Source organism: Rhea pennata, chromosome 1 (assembly GCF_028389875.1).
Source record: "Rhea pennata isolate bPtePen1 chromosome 1, bPtePen1.pri, whole genome shotgun sequence".
Lineage (NCBI taxonomy): Eukaryota > Metazoa > Chordata > Aves > Rheiformes > Rheidae > Rhea > Rhea pennata.
In genome coordinates this window covers 154,640,703-154,660,984 of record NC_084663.1, presented here as the reverse complement: position 1 = coordinate 154,660,984, position 20,282 = coordinate 154,640,703, and positions in this window count along the sequence as shown.

The following is a 20,282-nucleotide window of genomic DNA, read 5'->3' as shown; positions in this document are numbered from 1 at the left end:
ATTGAACCTAGGTAAGGTAACTTTTGTAAGGCTATGTTGACATCAGGAAGTATGTGTGTCTTGCATTAATATTTCTGATCAAAGGTGATCGTGCAGACATGGAAAACCCTTTTTGTAGCTCTAAGCCTGAGAATCCAAACTTAATTTATTGACATCATCAGCAGGTCGAGGGAGGTGATCCTGCCCCTCTACTCAGCCCTGGGGAGGCCTCATCTCGAGTACAGTGTCCAGTTCTGGGCTCCCCACTACAAGAGAGACGTGGAGCTACTGCAGAGAGTCCAGCGTAGGGCTACAAAGATGGTCAGAGGGCTGGAGCACCTGCCCTACGAGGAACGGCTGTGAGAGCTGGGCCTCTTCAGCCTGGGGGGAAGACTGAGGGGGGATCTTACCAATGTGTACAAGTACCTGAAGGGGGCAGATGTCAAGAGGATGGGACTAGGCTCTTTTCAGTTGTCCCATGTGACAGGACAAGAGGTAACAGGCCCAAACTGAAACACAGGAAGTTCCACATGAATATGAGGAAAAACTTCTTCCCTGTGAGAGTGACGGAGCACTGGCACAGGTTGCCCGGAGAGGTTGTGGAGTCTCCTTCTCTAGTGATATTCAAAACTCACTCAGATGTGATCCCATCTAACATGCTGTAGGTGCCCCTACTTGAGCAGGGGGTTTGGACTAGATGATCTCCTTCCAGCCTCAACCATTCTGAGATTCTGTGACATCCTTCTGATGAAGATGGGAGATAATGACTTTTTGTTGCCTTTGCAGCTTATTGTTGCTGCTAGACTTCTCTACTGTATTTGTATTTACTAAACACTAGATTTTCAAGATATTTATACTTTTAAGAATGTAGAGAGATACCTTATGTTATTTTCAGTAGATGTTTTATGTCTGTTGAATCTGTGATATTCAATTGATCTGTGGGAGAGAGAAACTGAAAGTTACCTCTTTCTGTGTCGGCCTTGATAGTCTGGCTTTACAAAATTCTTAATCTCAAGTGACTGTCTCTTCTAGTGTCATTTCTTCATTACAATAAAAACAATATTGATACTTTGTGTGCACATTGCTTTCTTATCTGTAGATTATAATGATAAATATTTGCAATCTTTTAAGTTCATTACAATAAACAATATTTCAAGAGTTAATTATTAAAATTCTTTTTTTTAAATCCTAATAAAGGTACTATTCACTGGATACTATTCATTTTAATTCACTGTCCCTTTTGTTTTTGAATCATGTGCTCTGAAGCTTCCTTTGGCTGCAGATCTCTCTGATCTGTTGGCCTCTCCAGTGTATATTCTGTTACTCTTTCTTTTTTGTTTTTTTAATTTTTTTTGCATAAATTGGATGCCACAGCATAGTTGCCTTAGATCATCACAATAGTTTTTAGTGGCCAATTTACAAGTAGCTTAAGGACTCCCATACATACACCTATGAACCTGTAAGGTCAAGGATCATGTGACAGCAGATTAAAGAGCTCTGATCCAGAGACCCAAGACTAACAGAAATGGACTGGTTCACTTCCTCGTTGCTTAGGGCTAACCCCTTCAGACAAGAACAGACACTTCAATATATGGCTTTTCTCTGGGTCTTGTCTCAGCCTATTAGTTGCCTCTTTGTCCTGAGAGATAATTATTATCTTTTGCTCTTGAAGTGGAGGAGGTTCTGTTCAAACTAGCGTGACGGTTGTGCTGTAGACCACTGGAACAGTAGCATGAAACCAAGTGGATATGCTCCACCTTTGGGAAGCGTGAGAGCAAATAAGAATACTCAAAGCTTGGTAGGACTATGCTGGAAGAAGGTATAAAATTAAGTCTTGCCCACACTCATTTCTTGGAAGTCATGGAGCTGAAGACCATATCCAAGCTGTGTTTTGAGTGGCTGGCTGGAGATGTCCAGAACAGAAGAGAGCTAAGGAAGGAGATAAGTAAATTGTGAGAAGGACCAGTGGTCCAATACTTGAGTTCACTATCAGACCCTCTCTTATTTAGCAGTGTAAATGTACTCAGATGACCCAAATCCTAACATTTTGATTTCACCATTTCGTGGCTTCGTTAGCTTCGAATGAGACACCCTGTGTTTGAATTCACAGAAAAGAGAAGCAGTTAAGACACAGTGGCTTCAATCATCAGAGTTCTCTATGGGGTTACTTTAATATTTATGTATTATTTTAACAGTAACATTTGTCAAATGATCATCTACTTTGTAGACAAAATAGAAATTTTCCTTTCCATTCTACTATACTGCGTTAGATGGATTAACTCAATTGATCTAAATGAAGTTATTTTGGATATGCAAGTGTTACCAGAAGCCGAGTTTTATTTCTATATCAGCAGTGGTGACTGACTTTAACTGTGTGGGATTTTTGGTCTGTATTTTTTTTTCTTTTTTTTAAGAAAGAAATGTTTTCTGGGGTTACAGCTCTGGGTTCTTAATACCATGTGGTAGAGCAATCCCATTACTTATATCTCTACTAGAACATTTAGCACACCTTCTAACCACAACTAACTACCTCCTGGTAATTGTCCTTGGCCTATACTAACACTCAGTTTTCTCAGAAACTTTTTGAAAAAGTACTAGCTGGATCACACTAAAGCAATGCCAGTGGCTTTTCTGACAATTTAACAGTATGGAGAATTGAATTTCTGTGCCCAGCAGAATTTGATGATACTGTTTAATTTCTTGATATAGACACAGCCATGATGAAACTAGGTGAAGGAGCAGTGTCGCACAGACACATTGAAAACACAGATCAGAATAATGAAGTATAAAAAAGGCTTTAAAATTTGCAGAGCTTCTATATTAACTGAAGAAAGCATATGAACATTGAACTATGCACACATGCTGTACATAGTTGGTAAACAACACTGTGAATTCTGAATGGCTGATTATATACTATGTCTCTTGGCCCACATTTTTATATTACCTTATGTAAGTAATTAATGCAAAGGTACTGCCTGCTACATAACTCGTTGCTGTTCCGTAATGTAAAGTATTTGTGCTTGCTGTATGTAGGTTTTCATAATTGTATCAGTTCTAATCCCTCATTGCAAACAATTTGTATGACTCCAGAAGTTATGTCTTTTGGAGGCTATATTTTCCAGGCATTTTTTCTCTTTGAAAATCATTTCTCTTTTTTTATTTTTTAAGATAGAAAGAGAGCTTGCTTATAGAGCAAGTAAGAAAAAAGTCTAGGCTCTTCTAATTAAAAAAAAAAATCAAGCAGACATTAAAAGATTACCAGTATTTCATGAGTATTTCATGAAAGTATTTCATGTTTAAGTTTTTATTCTGAACATGTTTAATGAAATGAGTTTTTTGAATGTTATAAAAGATTTATCAACTAGATTCTGAAAATAATATACCTGCATGGACAGCAGACTTTCCATATGCTTTCTAACTCAGTTACAGTTATACCAGAAGCCTTTTCTTTGGCATCTCCTGAGTTTTGACCGTACAACAGTGTAGTCCTCTCATCTTCATAATACAGCCTTCTTGAAGTTCCAGAAAGGTCTGATCACTTGTATAGCTAATTAGCATCTTCAGTATGTTAATTCTGTGTTCCAGTAGGAATATATAGACATAGTCAGCATACAACATGCAACTATGTTATTTGTTATATGGGTGCATCAGGATATTTAGCAACTTTCAGGGGTCAGAGATTCACTTCTTAAAGTAGTTCAGTGGAGTATTTTGATATATGACCCAATCCAAAGTGAAACTGGGAAATTTGTTTCAGTTCTTGTTGCATTAAACACCGTTTGGTGGCTTGTGAAATGAAAAAGGAAAAAAAAAAAGAAAAAAGGAAAAATGGACTAGATATTTCTCTAGGGTTTTCTTATTTTCTTGTCTGTCTTTCCAATTTTCACTTTAAAGCTGATAGAAAACACTTAAAATAACCAGCAAGAGAGAACTGATGAGCCATTGGTATAGAAAGGTCATATTTGATTTTCTTCCAGGCACAGCTTCCAAGTCAGCCATGTAAGTCTACAAAAACATAAAATAAAACTGGACAATTTTTATGTGGATTACTATGTTAATTACCATCTCCACTAACAGAAGATCTTTTTTCATCTATTTTGAAAGAGAAGCGGATGTTGAATTACTACTTAAAACATCTTACATCCAATCATACAGTTCTATTCCGAAATGAAAATAGTTGGAGCAAATCTTGCCCTGTTTTCAGGCTTGTTAAGACTGCACTAAGCTTGGTTCATACTTTGACTAGCTGGCAAATGTAGGTTATGAATTAGCAGGAGGACATGTGTATGTACTCTTCAATGATAATGAGAACAGCTGAGAAACTCTTCCACTGTGAATTTGTGAATGAATGTGGAAATTCAAAGCCACAGCAGTAGTTCTCTGAGTTATTCTGGTCGTTGAGTTATTAAAAAGTTTTAACAAGTAGGATTCTGGTATTATTATATCATTTTATTCTATTACCTCCTTGCACCATTTAAATAATCAGATCAAAGATGCAGGAGAGAAAAGAAAAACAGCTCACTGTAAAAATTGCAAAAATGTAGGTACAGAGTCCTCTGAGAAAAAAAAAAAAAGAAAAATAAGAGGCTCTGTTCTTACAGATGTTGAGAAGAAGACTGAATTAGCACAAAAATTAACTCTTAGAAGTGGCAAAGAGATCCCTAATGTCTGCAGGTCAGAAGAAAATAGGAATTAGTGAGGAAGAAAGACCCATTGCTACAAATAACTTTCACATCAGACTTTTTCAGATTTTCTGGGGGATAATTTTATTAGCCTAACTATTATGTCTCATTAGTTAAAAACAAAACAAAAACAAAACAAAAACAAAAAACTTTAAATTGTTTGTGGTTTCTTTTTGCCGGGGGGGGCGGGAAGGGGGGACCATGGTATTCTTTACTTCTAAGTCACAGTCCTTTATTCTTTATTCTTTTTTGCAGGACCTAATTTCATGGACCCCTTTTATACCTCAGTGTGATTATATATGAATGAAGTCACAGTCACATAGAAAGGACGAGGTCAATACAGATGAAAAATAGGCACAACAATAATCTTTTTGAAAGAAATAATGGCATTCATATTCATAATGGTAATTTTTAATCAAATAACACAAAAAGACCTGGGAATACAAAGGCTAGATAGCTAACGGAGAATTTCTCTCCCAGTTATTTTCAGTAATAATAATGACAGCATTCATCTTTTAATTCTAAATGTCAGAACGAAACAAGTTCATGCAACTATCTTCATTTCAGGAAAAAAAAGGAAAAAAAAAAAAAGCTGAGTTTCATTTACACCCTTAAAAAAAATGAAGGTGGAAAAATGGAGGAGAAGGGGGACAAAGAGAAACCTTTGGAAGCAGCAGGTCTGTGAATCAGAATATATTGCCATGAAAAGCATTCTTAGGCACATTCAGAGGGAAAGTGTGACTTCCTCTGATGTACGTTGCATGTTTTGTAGTGATGAAAAACCTCTGTTACATCCACCTAGTATCACTGGTTTTCAGGTGGTTGTATAGCAAAAACAGCGGATCTTGGCCTTTGTCTAGCAGACTGTATTTTTTAACATTCATTCTCACTGCGGCTGGTGTTCTTTCCCATAGTATTTATAGCGACCAGAGGAGAGATACAGCACTAGCTGAGTTTTTACTATTGTTTTGGTTTTAGCTGCCAGGAAAAAACTGACCTCTTATGGCCTTCAGCAAGTCTGGCTTGTGTTTAGATGGATGATCTACATTTCAATTTAAGTGAAAATAACTTCATGCAGAAATAGATTGAGGGCCAGTTAGGTCCTGGATGTGCAGGGAAGGAAAAACTAAACAGTCTCTTTCTTCCTCTCTTGCAGGGCCAGCATAAAAACGGATAACCAGACAGTTCTTGCTTTCAAGAGAGGAGAAAGGTTTCTACAGTTGTTTCCCTGTGGAGTGCCTCTCCACAAAATGGTGTGGGGACAGATTGTGATAGGAATAGCAATTGCTCTTTTCCTTCTGCCGTTCAGCAGGCACTGTGGCTCGTTTGCTGATGAGGGGAAAGTACGCTGCGTCAATTAAGAGACTGTAGTAAAGAAAAGCTGCTCACATTTAGGAAATCTGAAGGGGTGCTGCATTTCCCTCATGAGCAGCAGCCCCCAGTCCTCAAGGACAGAGCCCATTCTGCACCTCCTAATCAGACGGCATCTTCCCGAAAGGCAGCTGGGTTTGCTGCAGAGTATTAAATGCGTAAAACACGACATAATGAAATACATAACCCTGGGTAGAAGACTTGATTTAGCTTTTTTTTTAGCTTTTTTTTTCCTTTGCCTTTGCCTTTCTCTCTCTCTCTCTCTCTCTCTCTTTTTTTTTTTTTTTTTTTTTTTTTTTTTTTTTTTTTTGCATATTGTCTAATAATTTACCATAAGAAAAGAAAAGACAGGAACTAAAACAAAATAAAAAGGACTAAATTTTTCACAGAGGACCACTGAAAGAAAAGTAACCAAATCCTGTCCATATGTTAGCTCAGATAGTGATATGAAATGAAATGTTAGGAGACAAGGGAATGCAGTTCATATGTTCTCCCCTAAAAATGAAAGGGAATATTGAACCAATATACCATCAAATTGTGATTACTCTTCCCAAATGCTTCATCAAGGCACATGATCGGGGCAGAATCATACAGTCCTATCCACACATGAAATATCTTAGGCATAGCTTGACTGTGTCTCTCAAGGTAGACAGAGTGGGAAATACATTCCCCACATAAAAAGTATGAGTAGTGTTGAGAACACAGGAAAATTTGTTTCTATAACTACATCTCATGGAAGAGTCTCATGAACTCTTCCATGAGGAACCAAATGGGTTCTTCAGCCAGGCAACCTTTCTTGTGGACAATCATCTCATTTCTCTTTTTGTAGAAAAAAAAAATCTCATTTGCAGAAAAAGGGGGTTACAGACCTGTAGGGTTAAAATCTAAGAAAATTTCTTGGTTCACATTTGTAGAAAGGAGAAAATGAAAAAATAAAAGAACTTGCTAGAAATGACTATGTATTTTGTTACAGCTGTAAACTTAAAGATAGTCATATCATTTTTTTTTTTTTTTGCATTTTGCATTTTGCAAAAACAAAGAGAAACTGAATGCTCATCAAAGCCATATGCTTTGTTGCCGAGCTTTAGTCTGCAGTCAAGCTTTATGGCAAATTTATAAGCCATGTAATACGTTAGGTTTTAGCAGGACTGCTGACACAGCCTTTTGCTATGGTGCTCACAACAGCAATAAATAAGTCTTACATTTTTGATTTATTGTAGCATAAGAGCTTGATCTACATTCCCTCAAACTCAATGGGCGTCTCTCCATTGACTTCAGTGCAAGCTGAATCAGATGCTTAAATGGGAAGGAAGACAGACCCTGAGAGCTCAGGTCAGAGCAGAGACCGATGGAGATCCAAGTAGATGGGAAGATATTTTATTCATTCATTTTCATTTTCTCCATACAAAAGGCTACCTGTAAGCTTGGCATGAGATTTTGACGTACATCTGAGACTCATGTTTGTGTGTATGGTGCATGAATCAGCCCTGGCCTCTGCCTTTCAAATTTCAGAAACACTTACTGGAATTTGGTGGGCGGGAAGCCAGTTTGTTGTAAAAACAGGCATCAAAGGGTTGCTACTACCCTCTAAAACATACAGGGACTGTAGAGGAAGGATAAAATTGTGGCAGTTTAGGTCATGAATGAATCACAATTGTCAATGCAGTCCTTCAGCAGCTCAGCTTCTCTGTGAGATCCGGGCCGAGGCCAAGAAGGATGTCAAGGTAATTGATGCCAGTGTCATCACAGGATGCGAAGGAAAGTAAGTGGTAATGGAGTCATCAAGGAGCAGACTTTTCTTGTCCTGCTAGGTGTCAAAACCCAACTGCCTGATCTCAAGTAAGCCCACTCTTGTGGAAATAATGAAGAGGCCAAGAGATACAAATAGGTTGACCAGTTGCTTCCACACAGCCAAATTCCAGCTGGAACATGTATTCTGATAAAGCTAAGGTTGCCTGTCACTGTGACATCCAAACTGAGCTGACTGGTAAAAAATCACAGAATAAAACATTTCCTTTCTCTGTTAGCTTTTATATCCCAAGCTAGACAAGCATAGTGGTTGTATAATTGATGCCTCAGGGTAAAAGTATCAACCCTCTGTTAAGTTGACCAGGAACTTCAAAGCACTTTAAAAAGCCTATAAACTATATACAAGTTTCACACCAAATGTTACAATGGAATATATTTGTTACATTTTGCAGTTCATCTAGGTTTAATCTCACATTCTCTCTATGTCATCAGATACCAGTTTTCTTGCTATTATTCACCTATATTTTTGTCAGAGCACTCTAACATTTTGCTGCTGCATTTGATTTAAAAATGATTACAGTTATTCAAACTTTGTGGCTAAAAAGCCACTTGCACTAAAATTTGTGTCATAAAGCTTCAGCCATTTAAAAAGCTGTATCATGGCTGTGGCAGCATAGATTTTTTTACTTTCCCCCCCAAATAGATTTAACATCAAACTTACACCAGCTGCAGACGAGGTTGTGCAAACTGAAGGTAATGGAACATGTGTGATGAGTGAGAAATTAAGACGAAAACAATGAAAGCCAATACTGTATTTTATCCCTAATTTCTATACAAGCAAACACTATGCAAAATTAGACCAGAAAGAATCTAACTCTTAGATTCAAAAGCTCACATCCAGTTCTAAAATTCTGTAGGTAGGTAGCTGCTGCCCAGTTTTATTTCCCAAAGGAATTCACCTGACATTACAGCTGGGCAGAAGTTTACCATGTAAGACTCCATAACATGCCTGAAAACAAAAAAACAAAAAAAAAAAAAAAAAAAACAAAACAAAACAAAATGTTAGGTGAAGAGCTGCTTAAAGACTCTTAAATACTTTACATAAATGGAAATTTTCTTAAATGAAAGTATGTACTTCAGTTTTCTAATTGCATAAATCTTTCTTTGTATGCATTTAGAGGCTGTGATTTTAAAAGCTTTCAACTAAATTCCCTTTTTATGACCAGATGAAATGTATGTTTTTCTATTCTATGAAAAAAGCACCCGGTTGCTGTCCAAAAGCTACATGTCTATTAAATTTAACTAATAACAGCATGTGCTTTGGTAGCTAGAGTATACTGGGAATAACTCCAGGAATGCAGAGCTCCACTCTCACCTTTTTTTTTTTTTTTTTTTAAATTTTATTTACTTATAAGATTCTCACAGGAACACAAATGACTTTGTCCCCACCATTGCTTTTCTTCAAGCTGATGAACACCTAATAAAATATTAACTTGTGCCTAGGGTAAAATATACAATAGGGACATGACAGTGATCTGTGTAATCAACCCAGACTTCCTGTTCCTATGCCAGAAAGAGTGCAGGCATAACAATTCTTTAGACTTTTCTTCAGATGATTAATGATTAATGATAGAATCATCCTTCCTTTTAATTCAGTCATGAAGATTGTCCATTATTATTAATATTGGACTGTTTTCATATAAAAAACAGCAGAAAATTACATGCCATCTTAATTCAGTATAAATTAGATGATATGTTTATTATTTATTCAAATTATAACTAGCTATCCATATTTCCATGATTAATATTAATAAGCCATCTTTTTATATGCTTGCCTGATTGCCAGTGATGTTCAAAAATCTCCTGCTGGAGAGAACAGAAGTTGAAAGTTCTCCATACCTCTGGAAACACTAATCCAATTCTGCTTGGAAGTCTTAAGTTACGTGGATTGTCTGTAAAAAATGCCTGTATTTAAAAATGCACTATGCCTAGTAATTACAGTGAAACCATCCAGTTGCAAAGCATCTACATATTTTTACTAATTAACACTTTTGATCACCCCTTCCCACATTCATTAACTTGTGGCTAAAGCAAGATGTGGTAGATATCATTTGGTAGATATCATAGAGCGCAAAAAACAACATTAGAATTTGGGCATTCATGGTTTCTGGTCCTAGACTCCTAAGAAAAGTTTTCTTGGAGAAGAATAATATCAGTCATGGATTTAAGAATTCAGTTAGAAGGCTATTCTGAATTAAGATGAAGATCTTTCATTTCCTTTACATTATCAAATTCTACAGGTCAGCAGAACCCCCTCCGACCTAACATGAGATCTACTGTTATTATTGATTTCACTCACACCCATACACAAATTCCTTCGTCAAGTCATCAGTACGTGAATCAAAACTTGGGTACTGCCATTCATGAAGCCTGGTGATTCTCTGTCACCTGAATCCTTTTAGCCCTCCCATCCTTCCTAAAACTTAGTTCTCATGCTTAGGCAGGCAGTCAAATTCACTGGAGAAAAATCACAGGGAGGCTCCATGCATGCCAAGAAGCTCCATGTATGCCCAGAAGACCAGCAGGATGTGCCCTTAGCTGGCCCAGCAGACTGCAGCACCAAGAAAATAACTTCACAGTAACTCTTCACCCTAGGCTAGTCTCACATAAGTACTACTCTTTAGCTGCCTTTGTAGGACATCCTACTACTCAGACCTCTGAATCTGCTTCCTTTCTTGTTCTGAGTCTACTGGAGTCTTCAAGAACCAACTCACTCACTCTTCGCTCAGGTCATCACTTCAAGCCATGATAATCCTTTGAATTGACTAGGGCTTTGTGTGAACTTTTGGAGAAAGGGTGCATTTTCATCAACCCATGCAGAACATGGCACCTAATTATGAGGCCCATCTATATTTAGGTCTGAGAAGGAAAGACTATAAAAGGATTCATAATATCCTTGGAATTTGGCCAGATTTTTGTCCATACAATTCTTGGCCTGGACTCAAAATCATCACTTGCTGAGATGAAAACTGGTAGCTCCAAAGCAGTACCCAGTAACTCACTTGAACACTTCAGTCCAGGAAGTACAGAGAATTATATTTAGTTAAGACAGCAAATGATGTTCAAAGAAGTAAAATATAATAGTGCACTAGAATAGCTCCAAATTGTAAGTTGGCCATGAGTAATGGGCCTTGCTTCTACAAAAAAATATGAGTGGATCATGCAGCTAGGCCTTTTGTTTTACATCAACAATCAAATATAGGTAATAGTACTTTTTATTGCAGTTGGATTCTAGTCAAACAAACCCACCACCACTCTCTTTCAAATCTCAAAAAGGTGGTCATCAGAGTGCATTTATTTAGCAGTAAAAAACTCATTGATATAAACAAATATTTTATTTTTTTACTGAAGATCCATAAGTTAATTTTCAAAGAAAACTGACTGTCATGGAACAAATTAAGTAAATGACTATTCAAATTTGTACCCAAAAGAAGACTTCACCTTTTGTTTAACTAGGGGAGTAGTGTGCTAGTCAATCCCTCTAGGCCCATAGCAAACTCCTTACTGTAACTGCTAAGCAATTGTTCACCTTAGTAATCCTATTACTAAATAATCACTTATTCCACCCACAGTCAGACCACAGCCGTGGTCATCTTGAATGAAAAATTATTCATTAATGTGAGCAGGATTTTCACTCTCTGGTCCTTTGACATCTGTATTTCATGTATGGGGAAGGAATCTTTCCTGTTAAGCAGCCCACACACATATAAATATCCAAGCATGCAAAGCCCATGTGTGAGCCAGTCCTAACATATTTCCATTAAAGTATAGTCAGCATCTCTTTTACACACTTATAATGGATAGTGTATCTTAAGACACCAATATTTAATTTAAAATGTTATAGCGCAGTCAAAATCTCAGTATTTCCTATTATTTACATTTTTAGATTTCTAGATGACTGTCAGGAGCCTTATGGACAGAACATACTAGTGAATACATACTCAAATAGTCAGCAATAAATCAACTCATCCTGTTTATACCATATACATGTACTGCTAATATGTATGTTGCTGGAAAGGAGTTTCTTCTCATACAGTGATGACCGGACAGGGATGGAGAATGAGTCTGATGTGGTTTTGTGTGGATCAGCATGTAAACTGCACCTGAAAATGCTTTTCGGAAATAAGTATTGCAACTGTTCTTTTATTTATAAAACTTCCTACCTACACAGGGCTCTTTTATACATGCATATGTGTGTGTGTTTAGATGCAAAGCTGTAGGTAGAGGGTTTCGAATTTGGGCTGTGCCTGCTTCCCAGTTCCTGATAAGTGTAGCCAGATACCTTCCTCCTCCACTCTCATTTATGGCTTTCTCCTCAGCTGGGCTAATTTCAGCTATTCCTCCACTATTTCCTGTTTGTTTGATACTGTGCCCCCTCTCACAATGTTACATGTTCCCAGCTGACCTTGTTATGGCCCTGTGTGTGTGCGTGTAACAGAGACTTGGAGATATATACACCAGAAGTAATAGAGGAACATAGCTGATGCTCAGGATTTGCGCTGGACCTCTGCAAAGGAGTAGCCTTTGCCCACACAGATCTGGGTCTGGTAACATTCCAGTTTTACCCAGGGAGTAATCCCAGTATAGCTAAAAATGTTTGTGGTTGTCCCTGGAAACAACTCTTTATAAAACAGTTTTTGCATTGGTTTCATACTATTATTTCAGAAATTAAAAGATATTGAAGAAAAGGAAAACAAAAAACAGTGATAAAAATGATAGACACATACAGGACTGTTTTTGAGAATATACTGGTACATAATGGTGCTCAGCAGTGCTATTATTATTACAAGTTGCTCAAAGTTTCCACTTCCAAACATTTTTTACAGAATGTAATGTCCAGGATGTTTCAAAACATAATTTTGTCATACTTGATACAAGGCACCTAGAGTCTCAGAGGGGCACTTTTAATACATCTTATCTACTTACACTCAAAGCTTTCTTGAGCCCAAAACCTTTGTAAAGCAAAATACTCTCCTCACTGAAGGGAAAGGAGATCTGATATAAATAGGCACAGATAAAATGAAGACTTGTTTTTTTCTATATTTAAATTGATAGGCTTGCTTGCCAGCAATAGAGAGAAATTCACAGCGAGCTGCTGAAAGGGCTGTGAAAGGTTTGGGATCTGAAGGACACTGCTCTGAATATGACCAAACAGTTACTGTGTTAGAAGAAGCTGTGCCCTTCCTTGCACCGAGAAACAAGCAGCCCCAGATCACTAGTCTGCCTGAAGGAGGTGTACGTGGAAAGAATTAAAGCTGTTCGGTTTTAGGCTGATGTGAGGTTTGGGGTGGATTGCTGAATGAAATAGAGGAGATGCATTAAGCTTTAGAAACTCACTCCGTAGATGGAGATTGCAAGCCACATACTATTTGCCTGCCCACGCAATGCTGGTAGCAGAGCAGAACTGTGCCTGTAGTTCCTGGAGGAGGCTGTGAATGCTGAGGATGAGAGAGCTTCCTCAGGTTCAGCCTGCTGTTTAGGAGTAGTTTAAGCTTGTGGTTTTGGTTTGTGGGACAGGGGAAAAGAATATACACATATCAAATCCTTTAATCCTGTAGGTGTCCCATGGAAAGAGGTTTTATGGCTTAAAACACTTGGTGATAAAAAGAACTTCTATTGATTTAACCAGACACTGTGTGATGAGTCGTGTTCCCTAGTAAACCTGTTTAGGAGATTTGATTACAAGGCATTCCTCATCTTTGCTTTGTGTACTGTGGATGGTGCAGATCCACTCTGTAATTTAACAGTCTTGTGCTATTAAATTTATACTTAAAAAACATCAACACCTCAGCATAAGGTACTGGAACCGAGGAACCACAGAATCTATAGGATGCATAATTGGATTTTAATCTATAAATCTTTATTTTCCAGCAGAGTAAGCTAAAAGAACAAGTTCAAGGAAATGCTGCAATCATTGGGCCTTGAATACTTGCATTAGGTTTTGGACTAATAGCCAAATTAGTCCTGATACGTTCCAAGGTTTCACTCCAAATATCATCTGGGCTTTCTGTTTTTCTAACGTTGTGTAGTTGCTTGTGTTCTACATTTTATCACTTTGTTGCCTTCTAAGAATCAGTGTTATTAAGGAGCAGATACATTCATTTTTCCTGCAATGTTATTTTTAGGTGACAGAAGGGCAACTTGTGAATATACCTTTTTTTCCCACAACTGTCATCACTTCTGTTGTTTGTGTTTGACCCACCGATGACTCAAAATTCCTTATTTTATCTCTTTAAAATTTTAGGTATCAGAAAACTAATTGACCTATTTTGTCAAGATCTTTTGATCCCTCTGTGTTCTCCGCCACTACAGTATTAAAGCAGCCCATAATCATTCCTCATTTTTATCCTCACAAAAATCTCTGTTATGGTAGTACAAAAACCACTCTGATTTACATATAAGGAATGCAGATGCAGAAAGATTAAACATCACATAATATCATATGGGAAGATGAAAATTAAATCCAGCTTTTTGGATAGCACCCTAGACCACCCTCCAATGATGCAATTCTCTGGAGTTCTAGATTTCAGGAGACACACATATTAAACTTCCTAAAACAACCAATTATTTTTATCCTGCTTTCATTTTGAGGCACAGGGCTGGTTTACTTAGCCATGGAAGAAGACTTCAATGAAAAATGTCCTGTGCAAAACTTAGTAGTGATCTGAACCACTTTGCCATCTCTAGATTATGATTTCTTCAACTAGAATTTGATAGCTAAGGCTGTGTGGCATCAGGAATCTGTGGTATCTTATGTCTACTAAAGAAAATATTTTCTCAGCATCTGATCTTCCTTGTATCCAGTGTTATTTCGCTAATGGTGTTAGTAACCTCCATATTGCTGAAGACTGCTTAGAGCATTTGATGCCCTTGAAGGCTGATGAAAGATCTTGTATTTTTCCTTACAGATACTTGGGGCATCATCCAAGTCCATTGGATCATGCCCCAATCCACACTTTTGAGAATTCTCACAGAAAGCTTTTATCTGTTAATTGCTGCCATATCTGTCTGTCTTTAAAATTTATTGTAATAGTTGTTGAGTCTCTAATAAAATAAAGCACATATTGTATTTGTTTCTTTTTTTATTTAGCTCTAATGACTTACATATTGACAATTTTTTGTTTTCATTTGGGGATTTTTTTTTCCTTTCTGCAGGAAATTCATCTCTTTGGCAAGGCACGTGAAAAAATCATCTTAGCATTGAGTTATTAGAGTCCTTATAGCCACTTATACTTCTTAAACCTTAAAACCTTAAATCTGTAAATGCCTCATCCAGCTTTTGGCCAACTTTACAGTATCTGTTCTCTTTGGCTCAGTGTTGTCTCTTCTTTTTTTAGCTTTAATTTTTGTATTATATTTACCTAGTGGGATTATCTTTCAAATGTTGCAAGATAAGTTTTGGCTTCTGCTGGGCTTCAAGATGTTATGGAGAGGAGAGTTCAATTTTTTTTGTTTTAACCTACCTTAAAAAGAGATCATGTTTGGCTAGCTACAGAGGTATTCTCACTTCTGTCATTACGAGAGAACTACACTCTTTGAAAGTCTTGTTCACTGTCTGTAACTCCACTTGAGAAGATGGAGACTCCTCTCTATATTCAGACCTTGACACCAAAAGCTGAATTCATTTGTTTTTAAACTCTTGTTGTTTGAAACATACTTATTTCTGTGACATTCTTCTTATGAATTCTCTTGGAAACATGCCCAGGATTATTTTTGTTTATTCCTTCCAAATTCCATTCCACCCTCACTAACCCAGAAATTTAATTCTTCCCTGCTGGTGGTGAGGGGTTTTGTTAGAATACTGAATAAATAAAATAATTTTTTTTTTCATTCCACATGCCAAATTCTTTATCTGTGCCAGTAATTTGTGGAGACACTGTCTTTGTGATTCATTCCAAGCTGATAGACACAGAGGTAGCTGTGCATCCCATGAAGCTTAAGACTACAGAGTGAAAAGTGTAGGCATCCATGCTGCCTTGACACAGACCATCTCCAAAGCACAAGGAGAAGTCAAGCTTTGCAATGCCTGCTTTTTGGTTAGCATATATGCATGGTTGGGATGTTTCTAACTCTGCAATCAAACTTTACTTGTTCTAGTTCAGGCTGGTGTGTGTAATAGTTTCTTCAGGATGGGTTCTCAGCACCACATATAAGCACTCAGGCAATCTGTACCTTCCACTCCCTTACTTCTTTACGCCAGTTTATGCCTTTGATTACCTCTAGACAAAACAGTGCCAAGCCCTTTTATAAACAAACACGTTATTACAAGGTGCTTGCACAAAGACATGAATCTGACATTTTGTTGAAGAGTGGCAAACTACAAATGTGTCTTGAGCTCTGGGATTAAGCATTTCCACAGCTGAGAGTACTGTGCCATGTGTGGCAAAGCTTCCCCTCAGGGCTTTCTCAGCTGCAGCGTCCCTGTTAATCCCAGCTGCCTTTAGGGGCACAGGAAAGGATTCGTTAAAGTTTCAGAAACAACATCTTGAAATAATTTTGATTTACCAGCAGGAGCCAGGGAAAGGAGCAGACTTCTGGTGTGATATTCTGTCTACCATCTAATCCTTTTAGGAGGCAAGTTGCTGCAGGCTGAATCAGTTACTGCTTTCATGTGGCTTCCCACTTCATTCTTCATAAAAGCCAGTTATATTGGGGTTTGATTCTTAACCTGACCTTACCTGGCACCTCTTTCACATTTTTTGATGATGAAACATCTGCTATTCAGATGCTTCTCTGCATGTTTATTGACATGCTCATAGAATCATAGAATCAGTAAGGTTGGAAGGGACCTCTGGAGATCATCAAGTCCAACCTCCCTGCTCAAGCAAGGTCACCAAGAGCAAGTTAGACAGAGTTGCATCCAGCTGGGCCTTGAATATCTCCAGAGAAGGAGACTCCACAACCTCTCTGGGCAACCTGTGCCAGTGCTCTGTCACTCTCACAGGGAAGAAATTCCCCCTCATGGTCAGGCGGAACTTCCTGTGCTTCAATTTCTGCCCATTGCCTCTTGTCCTGTCACATGGGACAACTGAAAAGAGTTTGTCCCCATCCCCTTGACACCCTCCCTTCAGGTACTTGTACACATTGATAAGATCCCCCCCTCAGTCTTCTCTTCCCCGGGCTGAAGAGGCCCAGCTCGCGCAGTCATTCCTCACAGGGCAGGTGCTCCAGCCCTCTGATCATCCTTGTAGCCCTACGCTGGACTCTCTGCAGTAGCTCCATGTCTCTCTTGTAGTGGGGAGCCCAGAACTGGACACTGTACTCGAGATGAGGCCTCCCCAGGGCTGTGTAGAGGGGCAGCATCACCTCCCTCGACCTGCTGGCAACACTCTTCCCAATGCACCCCAGGAGACCATTGGCCTTCTTGGCTACAAGGGCACATTGCTTGCTCATGGTCAACTTGTCATCCACCAACACACCCAGGTCCTTCTCTGCAGAGCAGCTCTCCAGAAGGTCAGCCCCCACCTTGTACTGGTGCCTCGGGTTATTTCTCTCTAGGTGCAGGACTCTGCACTTGCCCTTGTTGAACCTCAGGAGGTTCCTCTCCACACAGCTCTCCAGCCTGTCCAGGTCTCTCTGAATGGCAGCACAGCCCTCGGGTGTGTCAGCCACACCTCCCAGCTTGGTATCATCAGCAAACTTGCTGAGGAGGCACTCTGTCCCCTCATTGATGAAGAAGTTGAACAGGATGGGACCCAGGACTGAGCCCTGGGGGATGCCACTAGCCACAGGCCTCCAACTAGACTCCACGCCACTGATGACAACCCTCTGAGCTCTGCCTTTCAGCCACTTCTCAATCCAGCTCACTGTCCACACACCTAAACCCACACTTCCTGAGCTTGTCTAGGAGGATGTTATGGGAGACAGTGTCAAAAGCCTTGCTGAAGTCAAGGTAAACAACATCCACTGCTCTCCCCTCATCTACCCAGCCAGTCATTCCATCATTGAAGGCTATCAGATTTGTTAAGCAGGATTTCCCCTTGGTGAATCCCTGCTGGCTACTCCTGATCACCTTCTTTTCCTCCATATATCTGGAGATGATGTCCAGAATGAGCTGTTCCATCACCTTTCCAGGAATGGAGGTGGGGCTGACTGGCCTATAGTTGCCTGGGTCCTCCTAGATATACTTCCCTTACAAATGATGGTAAATGTACAAGACACTGAGTTTGTCAGATGAAAAATTTGGTCCTTATTGCTGGGATTAGCCCCTTTACTGCGTATCACACAAATGAATTTATTAGACTTTCATACAGCTCTTCAGTTCCACTCATCTTCCAGTCTAAATGCTATAAATGAATGGCTCTATTAGTATCAGAAAAACACAGAAGTGATTTAGTCTTTACAGTAAGCTCCACATAGCTTTTTGACCTGGTTGTTTAGCTAAGGTGATGTTGATACTTGATGGAAGCCTCTCTGTTTACAGAGCTCTGTTGAATGTCTTTCTCTTCCTTGTCATTGGCTGTACCTTTTGTCTCTGTACTAAACTGGTTTACACCTGCTCGTTTATATGTTTTTGATTTGAAGAGATGTGCAGGCAGCTTCTCATCAGCGATGTTGAATCCTGGCCCTTTCCTAATGTACTCCAGGAAGTGTGCATTTCTAACCATCAGAAAAGTTCAACAAATATGACTCCTGCCACCTTTACTCACAGAGGAAGCATCAGTTAGAAATGTTTTATTACAGGGGATTTTCTTTTTCCATCAACAGGCACAGCTTGTATTCCTTCAAAATATTAAGGAAACTTATCCTTGTTAAGTATATGGATTATGTACAATATGCTTAGTTTACCAGAGAATGGGCCTAAACAGCAATATTAGCATTTTCATCCACTAAGTAGAACAAAACATAGTAACTGAATTTAGCTATGTCTTGGTTTGGAACATGATATGATGAAGGACATATAGGGTTTCCCTTTAAAATAAGAGAGTAAAACTGTTAACCAAATCAATTTCTTTTTTTTTTTTTTCACTTTTACTATAGAGCTGAAATAATTTAATCTGTCTTGAAAAGCCTTACCAAAGCTAGGATATTTACATAACCTTCTGGTGATCCTGCCTAAAATTTCAGAATACAATGGGGATTATTTTGTTTTTGTTTTATTAGGGGAAATTTCTGTCATAATAAGCTTAAGAATGTCACTGTTTTTATTCAGACAATGTGCTCATTCACAGTCTGTAAGCCTCAGGCCAAACTCAATAATCACCTGAATCAATTGAAATGAGAACCGATATCCTTATTCAATAGATTAGATGCGGGATTTCTTGAGGTAATGTCTTGGAGAAGTTTGAAGCCTTACTTCTTCTGTTGTCCTAGAAATAAGATTCCACTTAAAACTGATCTGGAATTACATAGATTATGTGAAGAGATGTAAATAGGCAATTGAATTCTGAGATTGGCTGCTCTTCTTTCATTTTTAGGCTATATTTGCTTTGGTTCCTCATGGTTTACTGCTATTCTCTTTCAGCCCAAAATGATGATTTGGTCTAGGATAGGGAGGGGTGGGTTGCCATAGTCATGAACAATTTCACTTTTTGTCTGAGATGTTTTCCTGGTTAGTTGGTTGCTTGGTTTGAAAACTAGGAGCAGGCCAGGAAGGAATTTGGTTCTTTGAAATGGAATTAACCCTAAAATTAATTTATTTAATTAATTTAATAGTCATTTAATAGTGTCATTGCTTGTGCAGGTGGTTCTTTTTCAATATCTAGTTATTGCTAAGTCTGTGATGCATTTTGCACCCCTTTACTCAAAAGGCGGATACAGTTTCCAGCAAAGAGGAAGATACAAGATCTCTCCAGTGAGAACAGTTTTTTTCCAGAGATGAGAAAGTTCAGTTTGTGAGGGGCAGTGAAGACTGTTGCTTTCATCCCACTGACCACCTCACTTACCATTTCTGACTGGCTCCCATAAACCTTCATTTTCCATTTCTCAGGATGCATTATTCCTCGTTAAGGAACTGTTAATTGAGATCAGTGGAGTACCTCCAAATGCATGCAAAGGGACACCTATTCACATAATGTGGATGTGTATCTAATCTTAAGTAGATATAACTCTCTAGCTCCCACATTTACTTTTTGTTATAATTAAACAAGGGAAGCTTTCTATCTCTGCTAACAATATTGCGAACTTTGGCACTTTATGCGCAGTTTCACCAGATAACTAAGCTGGGCGTATCAAGCTCAGGTCCCACCCAGAAGGACTCCTATGAAACTACAATTTCTTTACATATAGCTTAAGTTTTGTGAATAGGCTTCTTCAGGAAACTACCCTCATTTCTGTGACAGTATAACAATTTTTCATGAGGTCATCACTAACAGTGCAGTAAGTACTGTCCAATATACATAAGAAACTTCACTTTGCTTACAGTCGATATACACAGGTGAGTAACTACCAAAGTTTTCTAGATTTATTCAGGAATAAGTCGCTTGTTCTTCTCTCTTTTTT